The sequence below is a fragment of the Sarcophilus harrisii genome, chromosome 3 (assembly GCF_902635505.1).
Source record: "Sarcophilus harrisii chromosome 3, mSarHar1.11, whole genome shotgun sequence".
NCBI lineage: Eukaryota > Metazoa > Chordata > Mammalia > Dasyuromorphia > Dasyuridae > Sarcophilus > Sarcophilus harrisii.
The window spans coordinates 277,786,710-277,804,155 of NC_045428.1; the positions used below are offsets into that span (position 1 = coordinate 277,786,710).

Genomic DNA, 17,446 nt, shown 5'->3' on the forward strand with positions numbered 1-17,446 from the left:
TCCTCTTTTCTCCTCCTCCTCTTTTTCCTCTTCTTCCTCCTTCTCCTCCTCCTCCTCTTCCTCCTCCTTTCTTCTCCTCCTCTTTTTCCTCCTCTTTCTCTTCTTTCTCCGCTCTCCTCCTCCTCCTCCTCCTCCTGTTCCTCCTCCTCCTCCTCCTTCTCCTTTTCCTCCTCCTCCTTCAACTCCTTCTCCTCCTCCTCCTCCTTTTCCTCCTCCTCCTCCTCCTCCTTCTCCTTTTCCTCCTCCTCCTTCAACTCCTTCTCCTCCTCCTCCTCCTTTTCCTCCTCCTCCTCCTCCTCCTTTTCTATCTCTTCTATCTTTTCTTTACATATTCTAAGAACACAACCTAGTACTTCATCCTGAGTAGGGTTACTAATCACTTGCTAAATGGAGTCTTTATTGACTTCCTTACAATGAAGTTTGCCATAAATGAGCTATTTGTGTGTCTGTGAGATTCTTTTACATGCTAAAGTACCATATCAATCAATCAATGAACGAATATTTATTTAACTGTGTCAGATATTCTGCTAGGTACTGAGGAATACAAAGTTTATACTTTATACTTTATTCTTTATAGGATGAAACCATCCCTACTCACAATGAACTTATGTTCTAATGGAGGGGAGAACAAGTATATATATAAAAACATATACCACATAAATATTAAGTGAACAAATAGAAATATGTAAAAAGTAGTGAATAATACAAGATAGTTTGGGAGGATGTCTCTAGTAACTGGGGAAGATCAGGAAAGGCTTCATGAAAACATAAGGTGATGTTTGAGCTGCATCTTAAAAGTTATTTAATGTAAATATATCATGTTCATGAGACTCCATCCCTGCTTCAGGCACAATCTATAATCAGTCTCATAGATCTGTACCTGTAAACTCAAGGCAGACACAGAGAGAAAATGTATGAAGGTGGCAGGATAAATGTATGCAATATCTACCATCCCAATGGAGAAACTGTACCAAGGATGGCAAGTCAATAGTATCTACTTTGTATATAAAGGACAATAAATGCTGATAAGCTGGAGGCATGGTTCCAACAAAACTAGTTGAATGCCAGATTAGTGGAGTCTTATGACAGTAACTGGTGGGTGCCTATTAGATGAAATATTATAAGCTGGGTGGAGACTGGTAATAGTGATTGCAGCCCCTAGAGGGAAGAGAAGTGAGTGGGAAGGTGAAAAGTGATTTCTTTGGTGTTGTCACAAGATTGATGTTGTTGTAATATGCCGGTCTTTCCAGATGATCCAGCAAGATTTGCCAGGAGCAGGAGCTGCTCTTAGGCACGTCTTCTATGACTGATGACTAATTTGTGGTGAATTTTGGCCAAAATCATATCTTGTGATGATGATAAAGAGTCTAGTTGGGTGTTAAATTTTAATATGTACATTTCTTCTCAGAGGTGCTTGTATGGGATGAGGTTATCACATTTGAGGAAAGTTTTAAACATGCAAATAGAGACCAAGACTTAGTTTCAACCCCCTTCTCTGATACCCCTCTTGTTCTGTTCTGTACATTCTTTTCTCATAGAAATCAAGAAGAGGTGAAGGTATAGATAGGAGAGAAGTGGTCAGCAGGTTTGGATTACTGTGAGAGTAATATGGCATTTCTAAGATAATCTGCAGCTGTCAGAGTAGTCCAATAGAAGGAGGGGATAGCAGAGGCTTCTCGTCCTCAGATACCAAGCATCAAGGCTCTTTATCCATTGTACTTTTAGAATGTCACCCAATACTAGATAAAAACTGAAATATATCAGATTACTTTGATTCTAAATTGGAGTGATAATCACTCCTTCCCAATGTCTATTTTAATATACCATATTGACCTAGCAGTCACTGTGACAAGGTGGAACTTTGATGGATGATGGATACAGGTAAATAGACAAATGTGTATTTCTTAAATAATAAAATGTAGTTTAAACCTCTGTAGGTGCCTTTTGATGAGAGAAGGGGGGTGAAGATATGTCCATGCCTTCTTGGCTGAAACTACAATATGTTCAGCTATTTACTGTTCCTGTCCAACTTGGGTCCAGAAATGACAGGACAGAAGGAAACAATGGCAAAGTTTTGTAGGGACAATCTATTGTAGGAATCCTCAAAAAATTGAAGGAAGACCTTTGTCTCCAACCTCCCTGGCTTAGAAATCCATTTTGTTTCCCAGACTGGAGTCATTATGAGGATAGATACTCAGGTGAACATGTGATATGTACTGAAGTGAGGAGGGGATTGACTTGGGATTCAGAAAACTTGAATCCAAACTTTGAGTCTCTCCCTTGCTACCTTTGTTATCTTGCACAAGTCCAATCTTTCTCATCCTTAATTTTTTTTCAACTCTTCAGATAATGAAGTTGAACCAAATCAATTTGAAAATCCCTTGCTTCTCCAAATTTATAGTCGTAGATTTAAAAAAATTGTATCTTATGTTTTTATATATATTTTTTCTTCCAATGTATCCTTCTTCCTAAGAATTAAAAAAAGAAAAAAGGCAGTTGAGTATAACTTCACATGAACAGTCTTTGAATGTTCTATATACACAGCTATCCTTTCTTGGGGTGTTGAGTATAGTGCATTTTTTTTTTCTGACCTTCAAAGATGGGAAGGAGTTATATCTTCTCCCTTATTTAGCACAAAGGTTCATGGTCATCATAATCACAACACTTGTTTTTATCTTTTTGTTTTTTATTCATATTGTGATCACCGTTTACATTGTTTTTATATTTCTTTCTACTTTATTCTGCATCAATTAATATAAATCTTTTTTTTTTTTTGAGCTGGATGACCACTGATATCTCCCCCAGTTCTGCTATTCCATGATCAGTATAGGCACTGGAAGGCTATTGTGAGGGAAAAAACTCCAGACTGCAGTCTTCAGAAAATCCAAGATAAAAAATCACTCTGAGTTATTTTTCCAACTCCAGTCAACAATGGAAGAGAGAGATCTATAGATAATGGGGATGGGACTGACTAGGAACAACCATAATACAGAGCATTCTAACATAGGGAAGGACAGTGCATAAAGACAAGAAGTCTCAGATCCAACATATAGGAGCCTGAATTGTACATGATGTAGGAATAGATTCCTACTGGCAGCTTTGTCATTTGCTACACAGTTCCAGGCTCAAGTCCAGAATCAGCTGAGGAGGGGACCTAGGTTAAGCATGGTTTTTCAGGATGAGGAACAATTATGTTCTTGAAACTGTGTACCAAGCAGAGAGCAAGTTCAGAAGTGAGTAGTAGCTATATGGCTCTGATTCTAGAAACAAAGTAAGAGATTCAGTTCTAGCCTCCTGTACAATTTGAAGTCTACAGTGAAATAGTGGGAGCAGGAATCATACCAAGGGAGAGCCTGGAATTCTATCATTCTAAACTAGCAGAGCTTTGTAGCCGATTAACAGGGACTGAATCCAGTAGCAGTCTTCTGAAACTCCCATTGGGGCAAACCCACAAGTGTATTGCTCAAATCCAAAGCCACATCTGGAACTTGCAAAACTCAGATTAGGGGGAGAATAATCAGACTTTTTACCCTAGATCAGACCACTTTGTGAGCACTGCAGACTCCCAGTCTGATCTATCCTTGACATCCTAAAATAATGCAATATAATACTGCAATAAAATAGCAGCAGGACCTAATAGAATAAAAATTTTACCCAGAAATTCTCTCCAGCAGAGAGAGCTTTGCCATAGTATCAATCCAAAGTCAGGAAGTAGTCTGGAAGAATGAACAAACAACAACAACAACAACAACAAAATAATTCCACCATAAAAACTATTATGGTGACAAGAAAGTTTAAGACCCAAAGCTAGAAGAAGAGATTGGCTCCAAAGCATCTACAAATCTCAAAGGATTTCAGGAATAGATTAGACTGGGGGCCCAGAGCTTTCAGATCAAAGAAAAATATTGCCAGCAGTCAGAAGGAAGAATTTAATACCAAAGGGCCATAGTCAAGATCATTCATGATTTAGCAGCCATCCTTATAAAGGAGATGAAAGCTTGGAATACAATATTTCAGAAGGCAAAGTATATGAGTTTACAATCAAGAATAATTTATCCAGAAAAACTGAATATAATCCTGTGGGAGAAATGGATTTTTAATTAAATAGAGAACAACTATGCATTCCTAATGAGAAGACCAGAACCTCATAGAAAATTTGAATTACAAAGATAAGAAGCATGAGAAACATAAAAAGGTAAACACAAGGAAACAATCATAAGGAACTAAACAAGGATGAACTGTTTACATGCTTATATGAGGAGATGATGCAGTTGTCTTCTCAGAACCCTATCATCATCTGGAGTAATAGAAGAAATTTAATTAGACAGAGAGCCTGGGAGTGGTTTTATTATGTTTTGATGAAGTTAAAGGAAGAATGTAAAGGGAAGGGAAGAAGAACACATTGGATGGAAGGGAGAAAGAATGAGGAAGCATGGGAAAAATTATCTTATTTAATGTAGTGAACTAGTAGAATTCTATACAAACAAGGAGGAAGAGTTGGGGAGAGCAGGCAACAATTGAACCGCACTTTCAATTTAGTTGGTCAAAGGAAGGAAGAATACATATAGCTGAACACAGAAATACATTACATTAAAGAAGGAGTAGGATTGAATGGGGAAGGATGATATAGATTGATATAGATACACATATGCATATATCACATAATATATGTATAGGTTATGTTATGAAATATATACATGTTATATAAATGTATGTGTTATATAATATATGTGGATATATGCACATATACATGTATTTGTATATATACATAATACATACATGTATCTATGTGTATATTTGGACCTGACCAGTGCAACAAATTATTTTATTTGAGTATACATGCTTGTAACAGGGGGTTTCATCTTTTTTGACTGAGCAGAGGAAGTAGAAAAGTAAACAGTATTTTCATTGATTTAAAAAAATAAGAAAATAATGAGGGAATAGGGAGAAAGTGAGGAAGAGAGAAGGGGAGAGAGAAAAAGGAGAGAGGAAAAGAAGGACATAAGAAGAGAATGGGGAAGGGAAAGAATGTTTTTGAGTTAGAAAGTAATTAGAGGTATGATTAACAAAGGTTAATCTCAGTATTAATACTGTTTTGTAATTCTGGGTAAGTTATTTAATCTTTCAATATTCTAAACAACTCTAATACTTGAAGTTATAGAACAGGTACTTATTTGCATTGGTATGGAGTGAGTTTCCTCATCTGGGAGTTCCCTATATTAATTGAATCATAGATCTACTGCTAGTTACATATTTCTTAGTGTGGTAACATGTAGGATGGATAATGTAAGATGGGAGAAGTACTTGGAAGTAGATAGAGAAATTAAGTGATGAGGTAATCCGGAAAACATTGCTGGTTTTCTAGAACTATACTTGCTAGTGACAGCCTATCTGTTCCATTTTCTCCTGCCTAGCTCTCCAACTTGCTCCTTTTTCTATAATTTTCTGTGCCTAAAACCTTCAATGCCCCATAAAATTTTTGTAATTTTCTCCTCTTGTAGAGGGTCACAGAGAGTGTGGGAACTCTGGGTTAGATATAAGACCCTTCAGCCCAGAGGGAACCTGCTAACAATATTAGGTTGGCTCCCCATCTCCCTTTGGTGCTCTCACCCTTCCTGAGAAGTCAAGGAGGGTGTAACCACCTGTGTTCTACTTGAAGCAAGGAATACTTAGAATAAGATGCATTTACATATCAATAGCAGGATGCTTATAGTTCGCACTTGCTCAGTGTGCTGTGGTGATGTAATGGTTCTCTAGTTGGCCCATGCTCAGTATGCTGCAATGATGTAATCATGCCAAGGTATTTAAGGTTGAGAGGACTTGAAATAAGGTACTCCATCTTTGACCATCCTCGTGGGTCTCCTGCCTTCTTCACTCTTTCACTAAGACCAAAGCTGGTCCTGAGATTCTCCAGAGAGTTAGTCTGGATGGTATATTTTGGCCCCCAGCATGGGGGCTGTAGAATGCATAGTATATTTTGGCACCCTGTTTTGGGGGCTCTAGAAAGCACACTATACCCTCTTTCATTGATATCAGAGGGGGAGTATTTCTGGATCAGAGACAGAGTTTGCAGATAATTAATAATCAATTTATTGATTAGGCTGACCTATAGGCAATACATTGATGGTGAGTGATTTTTCTCAGTAATCGAAGATGACAAAGACGACTCTGGAAGGTCTTAAATTTTCTTTCTTTCTTTTTTTGGCAAGGCACTTCAGGCCAAGTGACTTGCCCAGGGTTATGCTGCTAGTAAGTGTCAACTGTTTCAGGTCCTCCTGATTCCAGGGCTGGTGCTCTGTACACTTCACCTAGCTATCCCTCTTAAATCTCTTCTGAAAGGGTACTCCCCCTGAGAAATGAAATTCAACTCTGATTGGTGAACACTTAATGATGAAGAGGACTAAAAGTGTTCATCTTTTCCTGCTGAGAATATGGCTTGATCATGACAGTTCCCCTGGACAGGGAAGCCATTCCCATCTGGACTTCTCTAGTTTTTTCCTTTATGAGCTGGAGTTGCCCTAAACCCTGATGGAAGGGATCAAGGACAGGGGCTTCCTGCCCGAGTAAATTCTTGCCCCAGAAATTAGGTTCCAAGTTGAGTGAGGTCCCCAACCTGTTAATTAGCATTTGCCTGGGAGCTAGTAATCTCATCACTCAGGCATGCTTGTCAGACTTGGGTTTTAACAGAAATAAAAGGGAAAGGATGAATCATTAATTAACAATTGGTTATTTATATTATATAATTATAATTAATATATCAACAACTAACATAATGGCGTAATAATTTCTTCAGTTTGTTTTTGGACTCCATTGTCAAGTTTGGGAGAGTCCTTTGCAGAATAATTGTAATTGAAGGAAAGACTAGATTTCAGTCAGAGGTTAAATAAAAGATATATTTCTTTCTCATTCAAGTTCCCAAGACCCTCTTAATCTTCTTTGCTGAAATGCTCTAATGCTTAGAGTGACATGAGACACTGTCATTCTGTTTGTTGAACTTCAAACAGTTTGTGGAGGCTTAGTTGCTTGGAAGTTCCAAGACCAGAGAATGACCTCGTAAAGATCTATGTACTTCCTCCACTTGCCTTGGCCTGTAGACCATTTTGCTCAAAGCCCTAATAGCATCTTTGATTGTATCCCTGCTCTGTTCTTTCCCACTCTGCTTTGGAAATGACATTAGGGTTTTTTTTGGTGTGTGTGGGAGGGAGAGGTACCATCCTAGCTGTATTTTTCCTTGTGGTACCTGCTTCCCTATCTGTGTGCTCACAACTGACTTTCCCCCATCTCTTCCCTTAAATCTCACATTTTTCCTTGTGTGAATTAAGGTATTTCTAATAAGGGCCTTTTGCTTTTAGCCAGACTAATTATTCTATTAAATTCCTTTTAAACTTCAGGGAAACTGTAATGGATTGAGGGAGTAGGCTATTATAGGAGTCCAGAAAGGAGATAATAAAGCTTTCATTGGGATGGTAGTAATAAGAATGGAAAGGAAAAAATGGGATCCATAGTGATCATAGCCTAGGTCCCACCAGAAGCAGCAAGGCAAAGTAGGTGGGGCTGTCCTTCTGCTTTCTATGCATATCTCCCACCTTTCATGTTGCCCTTTCTAATTTTGGAATCCATTGTGAGATATGGGAGACACCGGTACAGAGTCTCCCAGCATGGCATGTACACATCAAATTACAGAATCTCAATCAAAGGAAATATGAGATCCACAAATTTAGAAACTCTTCACTCTAAATGTTTATATGGACTATTCTGTACCTGATAAGTGATGGAACCTTGTGAGCTCATTTGGATCTGATCAAACATAGTAACACTGCACCTCCCTGATATAATGATGTCTTCTAGTTCTCTTCAAGCACAAAGAATAACAAACCAACCATTTTAATAATAACTTTTTGTCTTCACTGTTCTTTGAGTCTTAGGGACAATGTCAATCCAGAGTTGGGATGCTCTTTGGAGCTTTTCTAGCTTGGCCAGCAAAACATCTCTATTCAGCAAACATCAAGCCAACCTCTAGTTCTTTGTTCATATATTTTTAGCTTCAAGGAACACAGTCTCATAAAGCAGTCCATTCTCTTTCTTAATAGTTCTTATTATCAGACCTTTATTTATACTGCGCTGAAATCTGTTTCTTGGCAACTTCATTGGTTCTACTCCCTTTTGGGGGAAGAAAAAACTCATCTGACAGCCCTCAAATTCTTGAAAATTGCAGTCACCATTTAACCCAGTATTCAACAACCCATTAATTGTGCTTTTAAAAAGCTGTTTCATTCATTCATGATATTTCCCCTGAGTAGTTTCTTGAACTTCAGGTTAAACATCCCCACTCCTTTTTTTTTTTTTTTTAAGTTTTATTTGACATGATTTCAAGCCTTTCCATATCTTGGTCTCTTACTCTGCTTTTTCAATGGCACGTCTTAAAATGAACATACTGTTTTAGTAGAACTGAATCTCTTAATTCATATGTAATCCAGTTAGCACAGGGAATAGTGGAACATTGACATAGCTAGCTATGTGCAAATGCACATTCCTGTGGGGGAGTTATGACATAGTTCCACTGTCTTTATTTTTTTCTCAACAGTACATTACACTCACAGTTCTATTGCATTCCTGGAAGTTCCCAGGGGACTGGCTAGCATTTCAGAAGGTTAGTGTGGAATCTGGCAAGCGTTTAAATAAAAGCTTTCTTTATTAGACTCAGGGCCAATACGTGATCCACTCTGCTATGGTTGGCTTCAGTTAGAACATCATGGGTTGCTCCCCTGAAATATGTTGGATGGAATTTGCAGAATGTTTGAATAGCCTGTAACTGGTCCATCAACCATCCCTTAGTCTTTCTCTGCCATAGTTTGTTGCGGATGACTGAATAAAAAATCTTACTGGCAAAAAAAAATTAGTCTCGTCCTTATTAGGTCTTTCAGATGAGCTAAATCATTATTTTTCTCATTAATAATCAATTATTGAATTAGGACCAGGATTTTTTTTTCAGAAGCTGTAGGTTGTTTAGTCTCTGAAGGACATTGCTAATAATAAGACTGAAGTCACTTTCTCCTTAATTAAGTTCAGAACCCTCCCAGGAAGGGGAAAACCATTATGTTCTACATAGGTATGGGTGGAAATAAATTCTTTGATTATATTACTCAAGACTGAGCAGTTTAGAAGTCAATGACATTATCAGCCACATTCTCCCAGCCTCTCATTAAAATAGATCTTCTCTCATTGTAATCTTCATTCTCTCATTAATTGTTAACCAATCACAGTTGATTGCCAACCTTAGGAATATCCACTCTTCTAGGGGCATTTAAAACTTTGAGTCCATTACCATAATTCATCCTTGGAATTCCAGAGTGTCATTGATTTATTTTATTGATAATATGCTAGTACAGTAATAAAGTAATTAATTACCTAGAATTATGTCTTTCAAATTTTTTCAACATCATGTGGGAAATACTTGCCATAGCCAGAGCTGTGTAAGTAAACTGAGGAGTGCAAGACCAAGAATAAATTTAAAAGAAAAACTCCTTTTTGTTTTCCTTTGTTGAAGTCTGGATACTGGTATCTTTCTTTCTTTCTTTCTTTTTTCTGGGGAGAGGGCAGTTTACTGGTATCTTTAGTTCAATGATCAGTGTGACCTTGGATGTTGGAATTCATTAAGTGTACATACATTCCTAACACCTTGTGATGCATTGGGTAGAGTGAAGGAAGTTCTGGGTTCAGTTCTTCCCTTTGAGCTTCACTAGTAGTGTGATCATAGGCGAGTTACTTACCTACTAACAACCTTAGTTTCCTTAGTTCTTGGATCATCCATTTATCTTGGGCAGAAGTATATAGGAGGAGAAAGTTAAATTCACTTTGGATAGTATTGAGTCCTTGACTTTCAACTTATTTTTAAAAAATTATCTTTTTCTCCCCAATTAAAACAATTTTAAACATGAAAAAAAAAGTTTTGAGCTCCAAATTCTGTCTTCTTCTCTTCCCTGAGATGGTAAGCAATCTAATCTGTTATACATGTGCAATCATGTAAAATATTTCCATATTAGTCATTTTTGTGAGAAAACTTGAACAAAAAAAGAAAGAAAATGAAAAATAGTATAATGCACTCTGTATTCAAACAATATCAATTCTTTCTCTGAAAGGAGATAGTATACTTCATTATGAGTCCTTTGGGATTGTCTTGCATCACTGGATTATTGAGATGAGCTAAGTTGTTCACAATTCTTCACCATACAGTATTGTTGTTGCTGTGCATGATATTCTCCTAGTTCTTCTCTACTTCACTTAGTATTAATTCATGTAAGTGTGTACAGGTTTTTCTGAAACTAACTTGCTTATCATTTCTTTTTTTCCCCCCTGAGGCAATTGGGGTTAAGTGACTTGCCCAAGGTCACACAGTTAGGAAGCGTTAAGTGTCTGAGACCAGATTTGAACTCAGGTCCTTCTGAGTTTAGGGCTGGTGCTCTATCCACTGCACCACCTAGCTGCCCCGTGCTTATCATTTCTTATGGCACAATAATATTCCATCACCTTCATATATCACAGCTTCCCTAATTGATGGACATCCCTTCAAATTCCAATTCTTAGCCACCATAAAAAAAGAACTGCTATAAATATTTTTGTACAAATAGGTTCTTTTCTCTGTCCCTGTCTCTGTGTGTCTACACCCCCCCTCCCCCATTTCTTTCTTATTTCTGTGGAATACAACCAGTTCTGCTGGAACAAAGGATATGAACAGTTTTATAGCCCTTTGGTCATAGTTCCAAATTCTTCTCCAGAATGGCTCCATCAACAATGAATTAGTGTCCTAGTTTTCCCACATCTCCTCCAACTTTTATCATTTTTCTTTTCTATTATATTAGCCAATCTGATAGGTATGAAATAGTACCTTGGAGTTGTTTCAAATTGCATTTTTCTAATCAACAGTGATTTAGAGCATTTTTCATGTCTATAGATAGCTTTGATTTCTCTGTCTGAAAACTGCATGTTCCTATCCTTTGACTATTTATCAATTGGGGAATGACTTGTATTTTTATAAATTTGACTCAGTTCTCTCTCTTTATTTGAGAAATGAGACCTTTATCAGAGAGGCTTGCTGTAAAATTTTTTTTCCCGGCTTTCTGCTTTTGACTTTCAACTTCTGATGTAGATCGAAAGAAATTTGATTTGGGAGATTTCCTGGCACCAGAGGAATGGAAGGAACATTTGAGACAGAAGTTTAGCAAGAGAACAAACATTTTTAGTGAATGAGTTGCTCTGTAAAGATGGGATGCCCTCAATCACTTATTGCTAATAGGTAAATTAGTTATAAACTCCACATGGGAGAGATTGAGATGATGAATATTCTTCTTGGAGGACTCTAAACCAAAGAGACCACTTGTGACTATATAAAGTCTGACTGACTTAAACAATTCAGAAGCAGATATATGAAAGGAAGAAGACTTTGCATACTGCACCTCAAGAACTAAATATAGTACTAGGTTGTCTGAATTCTCCATAATCTCAGATTTTAAATGTCAGTACTATAAATCAGGACACTGAGGATCTGCTAGCACTGGTAGGTGCTGGTACCTAGCATTTAGTACAAGGTAGCTAGGTTAGTAGATCACAAAAAAAGGCCATCTGGGTGAGTGAGCAGCTTAACTTTATGATGTCCTAGAGAAAATCTGGAAAACAGTTATTCCCTTGCTACTCATATTGCTTTTATTATTTTTCTCTCTTGTACCTTCATTTGGTTTGTATCAGCATCATGCATGTGTTGTATTATTTTTAAACTATGCTTAAATTGGGGTTAGGAAACTAATATGGCCATTATAGGCATTGCCTACCAATGGGCCTATGGGCCAAGATGAAGATGATTCGAAGAAGAATTAGGTTGAGGGAAGTCCCAAGAAAAGGTCATCTGTCTCCCTGACTTCCCCTTCTGTCCATCTGTCTATCCACAAACACTATAATGTAATCTGCTATTTTATTACCTAAATGTTTCTAAAAAATTGAATTTTGACCCAACCTCAGAGACTAGTGATAACCTAAAAGATAGAAACTTTAGGCAGAGAACCAAATCTCTGTCTAAATGTTAGGAATTTTTCCTGAGGCTTTGGAATGATTGTAACTGAACTTAAAACTTTTGATTTAAAATAAACTTCCTGAAGCTGAATAGAAGGAAATGAAATGGACCCTAGGGGCCATCATATTGTCCCCTACATGTAAAATGAGCTAGTTATTGCAATATGATGTTATACTTCAAACACGTGTCTGTCTCATCTCTCACTGGTGAAGATTTCCTATCTCACTTTCTTTGAGGAGCCTGGTCTCAGAAACACCTAGACTGGTCTAGAAGTCATTCCTTGATCCTCTGACCATCGATGCTGGCTAGCCTGTAAAGCTGAGCAGAGTCTAAATTTTTGGTTTCTTGGATTTTGGATTCCTGTCTCAGGGAGGAGTCATTCCTGGTTGGTTCCTGACTCTTTATACACCCAAGCTTATTACCTCTAATATCTTTAGTTTGACACAAAAGAACTCTAAAGCCAAAAGAGCCAAAGCCCAGGGTCTCATTTTGGACTTGGGTGGAGAGAATTACTGCATCTCTCCTTATAACATTATTTTGAAGGATTCTGTTTTGGAGAAGAGATCTAGTCAAAAGAGAGGGGAAGAGGTGGAGGGATACTAAGGCCTTTTGAAGATTCTTTGATTTCCAGATCTCCAACTGCTGCCAGTTTAAGAAGCTATTGTCTACTTGTAGTTAGCAGACCAGAAGCCAGCTACAGAATGTCTACATATGTTCAAAAGTCTTTCCAGTGTACTTCTATTACTTCATGAATTATCTAGACATAATTTCCTCAACATCTTCCATATGGGAAGTTGTATCAATGGCATTTTGTGCATGCTTATAGAGACTAAATTTATTGATTAATCCCATTATTATACATTTTAAAAAAGGAAAAATTTAGAATCTGATTAACACTATCATTCCCTAGCATTGAATGCAGTCACTGATATTAGTGTTAATATCAATGTTAGTTATCTTAGGAGGCTTTGCAACTTTTTATGTTTGCAACTTTGGGTGGGTCATTTAAACTCACGGGCTTCAGTTTCCTCAATAGTAAAATAACAGGGTTAGACTAGATGAACTCCAAGATCTTGTATAGATTTAAATCTACCATCCTATGATAGTACGTGAATCAATGCTTTTCTTTACAACTTTCTTTACAGAAAGAAAATTGCATCACTGTATGGTCTTTCAACGATTTCAGATTATTATCTTTGCCTGGTGAATGGATAATAGCCATTCAATCCTATGCCCACAAACACAATAGTAACTTGTTTCATCAAGTTGTCTTTATAAGTAATATTATTGTTATTATGCATATTTATAAAATTGTAATTGTTCTCTTGGTTCTGCTCACTTAGCTTACACAAGTCATCTTAGGTTGTTTTTATATCATCCCCTTCATCATTTCTTATAGCACAATAGTATTGTATCACTTTCATATATTATAATTTGTCCAGGCATTCTCCAATTGATAGGTATCCCCTAAGTTTCCAATTCTATTCCACCATGAAAAGAGTTGTTATAAATCTTTTTTGTACACATAGGACCTTTTTCTCTTTCTTTGGTCTCTTTGTGGGTAAAGACCTAATAAGGGTCAGAAAGTATACACAGTTAAATAGTCTTTTGATCATAATTCCAAATTGTTTTCTTGATTGGCTAGATCAATTCATAATTCCTCCAATAGTGCATTAATGTATTTGTTTACTCACATTTTCTCCCAGCATTTGACATATCTCTTTTGGGATCAGTTTTGCCAATCTCATAAGTTCCTCACTAAATTAAAAAAATGATGAACCATTGCACTTGCAAATATGTTTATACATTTCAGTGGCTCTGTCTTCTAACTTAAATTGTAAAGTTCTGGAGAGCAGATGCTATTCAATCTCTAGTATCCTCAGAAACCTAGATTTTTTTTTTTCTGGGTAGTATATGTATTATTATAATCATAGCAACTGACATCTTGGAGTGGATGGGTCTGATTGTTGGATCTACTGCTGTCTGTTTTTGCCTCCTGAAACTTCCTTACATCCTATCCCCAAGTTAGGGAAGCTAGGTGTTACACTGGATAGAGCATTAGGCCTGGAGTCAGGAAACCTTCAGTTCAAATCCTATCTTAGAGATTTAAGAGCTCTGTGACTGACCAAATCACTTACTCTGTTTGTCTCAGTTTCCTTATTCATAAAATGAACCAGAGAAGGAAATGGCAACCCACTCTATTATCTTTGCCAAGAAAACCTCAAATAAGGTCATGAAGAGGCAGACGTGACTGAAACAACTGAACAACAACAGCTTAACTCCTCAGGTCCAGTATCTACTGTCCACGAAACCAGGATAGTTTAGCCCTTTATGTGAAGCTGGATTCCCTCTTAGGAAAGAATTTATTTTAAATCATAATATCATTTATAATTATTTTATTTTGTTATTTTTATTGCCTCTACTCATTTATATTTATGCAATCAGTCACCTGGCAGAGACACTTTCCAGGTCAGTCTGTACTCTAGGCTTAATTTTCGGGATTAATGATTGTTGCTCAGAGTCTTACAGGGTTGAGTATGATTAGAAGGATGGGTTTGATTGAGAGCCGAGTTTTGGCACAGATAGTTTAGACATAAATGGAACATGTTTCAGGGGTTGAGCTCATAAGCGCAGCACTGGGACACATTCTAAAGATTTATCTGTTAACTTCTTGTTTGAAAGATAGACTTCATTTCAGCCAAAGAGAAATCAAAGTTGGTTATTTCAGAATTAGTGTTGGTTATCTTTTGTCTTCACTCCTTATCACTGTTTTTCAGCTATTTTCAGCTCTTCGAAGGAGAAAAGCAGCAAGTTGAAATCCACTTGGCAGGAAAATTGAAGGTAAGATTTGACAAAGGAATCCTGCTAACCTTTAAAAATGGTAAGGGCATAAAGTTTAGAATGGCCAGGGACAGTAAGTGTAGAAGAATGAAGTGAGTAAGTGAAGGAGAAACTCCCTCCCCTGCAAAAAAAACCCAAATCCCAATCTCCTCCCCCAAAAATACTTATTTAAAATTGCATGTGCTTGTCTCATTTTGGTTTTGGATTGCATGCTAATAGGATAATGAATAATAAGGAACTGTCCAAAGTGTTTTGTTGTAGCAAGTGTTCATTGAATGAATACTTGTTGATAAAGTTCTATTTTTTTTTTTTTCCATCGTGAAGTTGTAGGGAGAGAGAGGAGGTTGAAGGTGGAGAGAAGGAACTTTTATCACTTAGCATTTGTCATAATGGAATTTGTTTTGTAATACAACTTGTGGTTGAGAGATTTAAATTTATTACCAAGGGAAATGGTGTTGGAAGCAATGGGTATAAACTGTAGAGAGGAATTTTTTGGTTTAGTCTAAGAGAATACTCTTGAACAATGAGAACTGTCTAAAAGCAGAGTAGAGTGCTTATAAAGGTAGTGGATTTTCTCCTAGAGGAAGTCTTTATGTGGAGATTGAATGACTAATTTTTAGATGATCTAGATTCTAGACCTTTTTTCTGCCAAGGGTCGTTTGAATAGTTATAACATCATTTGTGGGCCAAACAAAATTGTCAGCTTATAAAATTCAATCTGAGGTTGAAATACCTAGCTTTCAGCTCATTATAGCTTGTAGGTGCCTTAGCAAATGATTTTGCTGACCTTATAAGTCCTGTGGGCCAGACTTTCCCCATTTCTGATCTAGAGGGTAATTCTGTTAAATGAGAGACTAGAATAGTTAATTTTTTGGATCCCTTTTAACTCTGAAATTCTGTGAATCTCTTTTCTATGAGATGGGGCCTGAAACATTGAGATGGTTTAAAGTTCATCCCTGCCTTGATAAATGCTTGGCATATATTAGGCATTTAAATGCTTGTTTTTTTCCCATTGAATCAGAGGGATGAATTAAATGATCTATGGTTATGCAGAGGGGGCAGTATTCACAATCAGGCATTTATTAGTAAGAGGCAAAAAAATCAATTCTCTTACTTGAGTTAGAATTTATGGTTTTCTCCAAGATCTTGTTTAATTAATATAGATTTTAAGTTACATTCCTTTAGATGTCATATCAATGAGAACTCAAGAAAAAATGAATGTGAAAGCTGAAACAAAGAATTGGTACAGGTCTCTAACTCTTAACTTAACTTTTCTTATTTTTTATTTTTGCAAAGCAGGTTAAGTGACTTGCCCAGGGTCACACAGCTAGGAAATGTTAAGTGTCTGAGATCATATTTGAACTCAGGTTCTTCTGACTTCAGGGCCAGTACCCTACCTACTTCACCATCTAGCTGCCCCTTTTTACTGATCATTAACCTCATCCTCAATATATTGACTTTAACCAAAGTATCCCCCCATATGATTCTAGTTATTTTTTTTTAACATTTAAAAAAGGTTATTGTGTGGATGAACTAACTGCTGTTATTTTTAATTACTTGAAGTGAAGGTACAATATATTCTATTCAGTTCCTTTTAATTGCTGGCATTTTAACCTACTTGCCCCTAGGAATGTATACTTACATAGATGTATGTATATATGTGTATGTACATATCTGTATTCTGGTTTATAAAGTTTGTATCTTTTGACTATCAGTCATTTAGTCAATGGTCTTATTCTTATAATCTTATAATTTTATATCAGTTCTTTATAGAGCTTTGTAAATGAGACTTTTTATATTTAAAAAAAACCCCAAAACCCTCATCCTAAAGCTTTTTTTCCTGTTACCTGATTGCCTTCCACTTCAGCTGACCTTCCCTTCTTTACACACAAATTTCATCTGCCTTTCCTGTGCCTTTGTGTAGAAGTTGGAAATGTGCCACCTTTCACAGCAGGCAAAACTCCCCAGTGTTGTCAGAATCAAAATGAAATGTAGTTGGGGAGTTAGTCATGTTTATATTGCTTTAGATGCATGTTTACATATGTGTGTGTGTGTGTGTGCGTGTGTCTGGGTATATATGTGTGTAAGTATATGTATGTGTATATATAGATATATGCATGTGTGGGTATATAGATATGCATGAATATATATGTGTAAAGGTATATATGTATATATATATAATCTGTGCTTTACTGTAGCCTGCTTGGGGAAAGTAGGAAGGAAATGAAAGGGGGAAAAAGAATAAAGTAAAAATTGTACAGCAGAGAAAAAAAGAATAACCTACAAAGAAGCAAAGATGGATATTTATGAGTACATTTTCTTCTAGGACTACATATGATTTCTTGAAATGCAAATAAATTATTATATATTTTGAATTCTCCCTGATGTTCGGCTGGGAACATGACAATGTTTTATTTTTATTTTCCTTTTATTTTCTTATTTTGTATTTAATTTTAAAATAATGTAAAAAAATGTTGAATTGAGGAATATTTAACAAAACAAACACACAATACAACTTTGACAAGTTTGACACAACTGACT

General features: G+C 36.6%; 1 protein-coding gene across 8 annotated transcripts in view; it reads left to right on the forward strand.

Annotated features, from left to right (window-relative positions):
• The window catches only part of TMEM45A (transmembrane protein 45A), a 91,078-nt gene that overhangs the window by 23,219 nt on the left and 50,413 nt on the right, over positions 1 to 17,446 (forward strand). For 5 of the 8 annotated variants that reach the window (XM_031959576.1, XM_012544486.3, XM_031959575.1 and 2 more), the window contains one exon: positions 14,842 to 14,905. The exons of 1 other annotated variant lie outside the window; for it this stretch is intronic. The gene's annotated coding sequence lies outside the window, so the exon portion shown is untranslated. Of the gene's footprint in view, positions 1 to 14,512; positions 14,534 to 14,841; positions 14,906 to 17,446 lie in introns of those variants that run through there. 2 more of the 8 variants (XM_031959573.1, XM_031959577.1) reach the window with 2 other exon arrangements.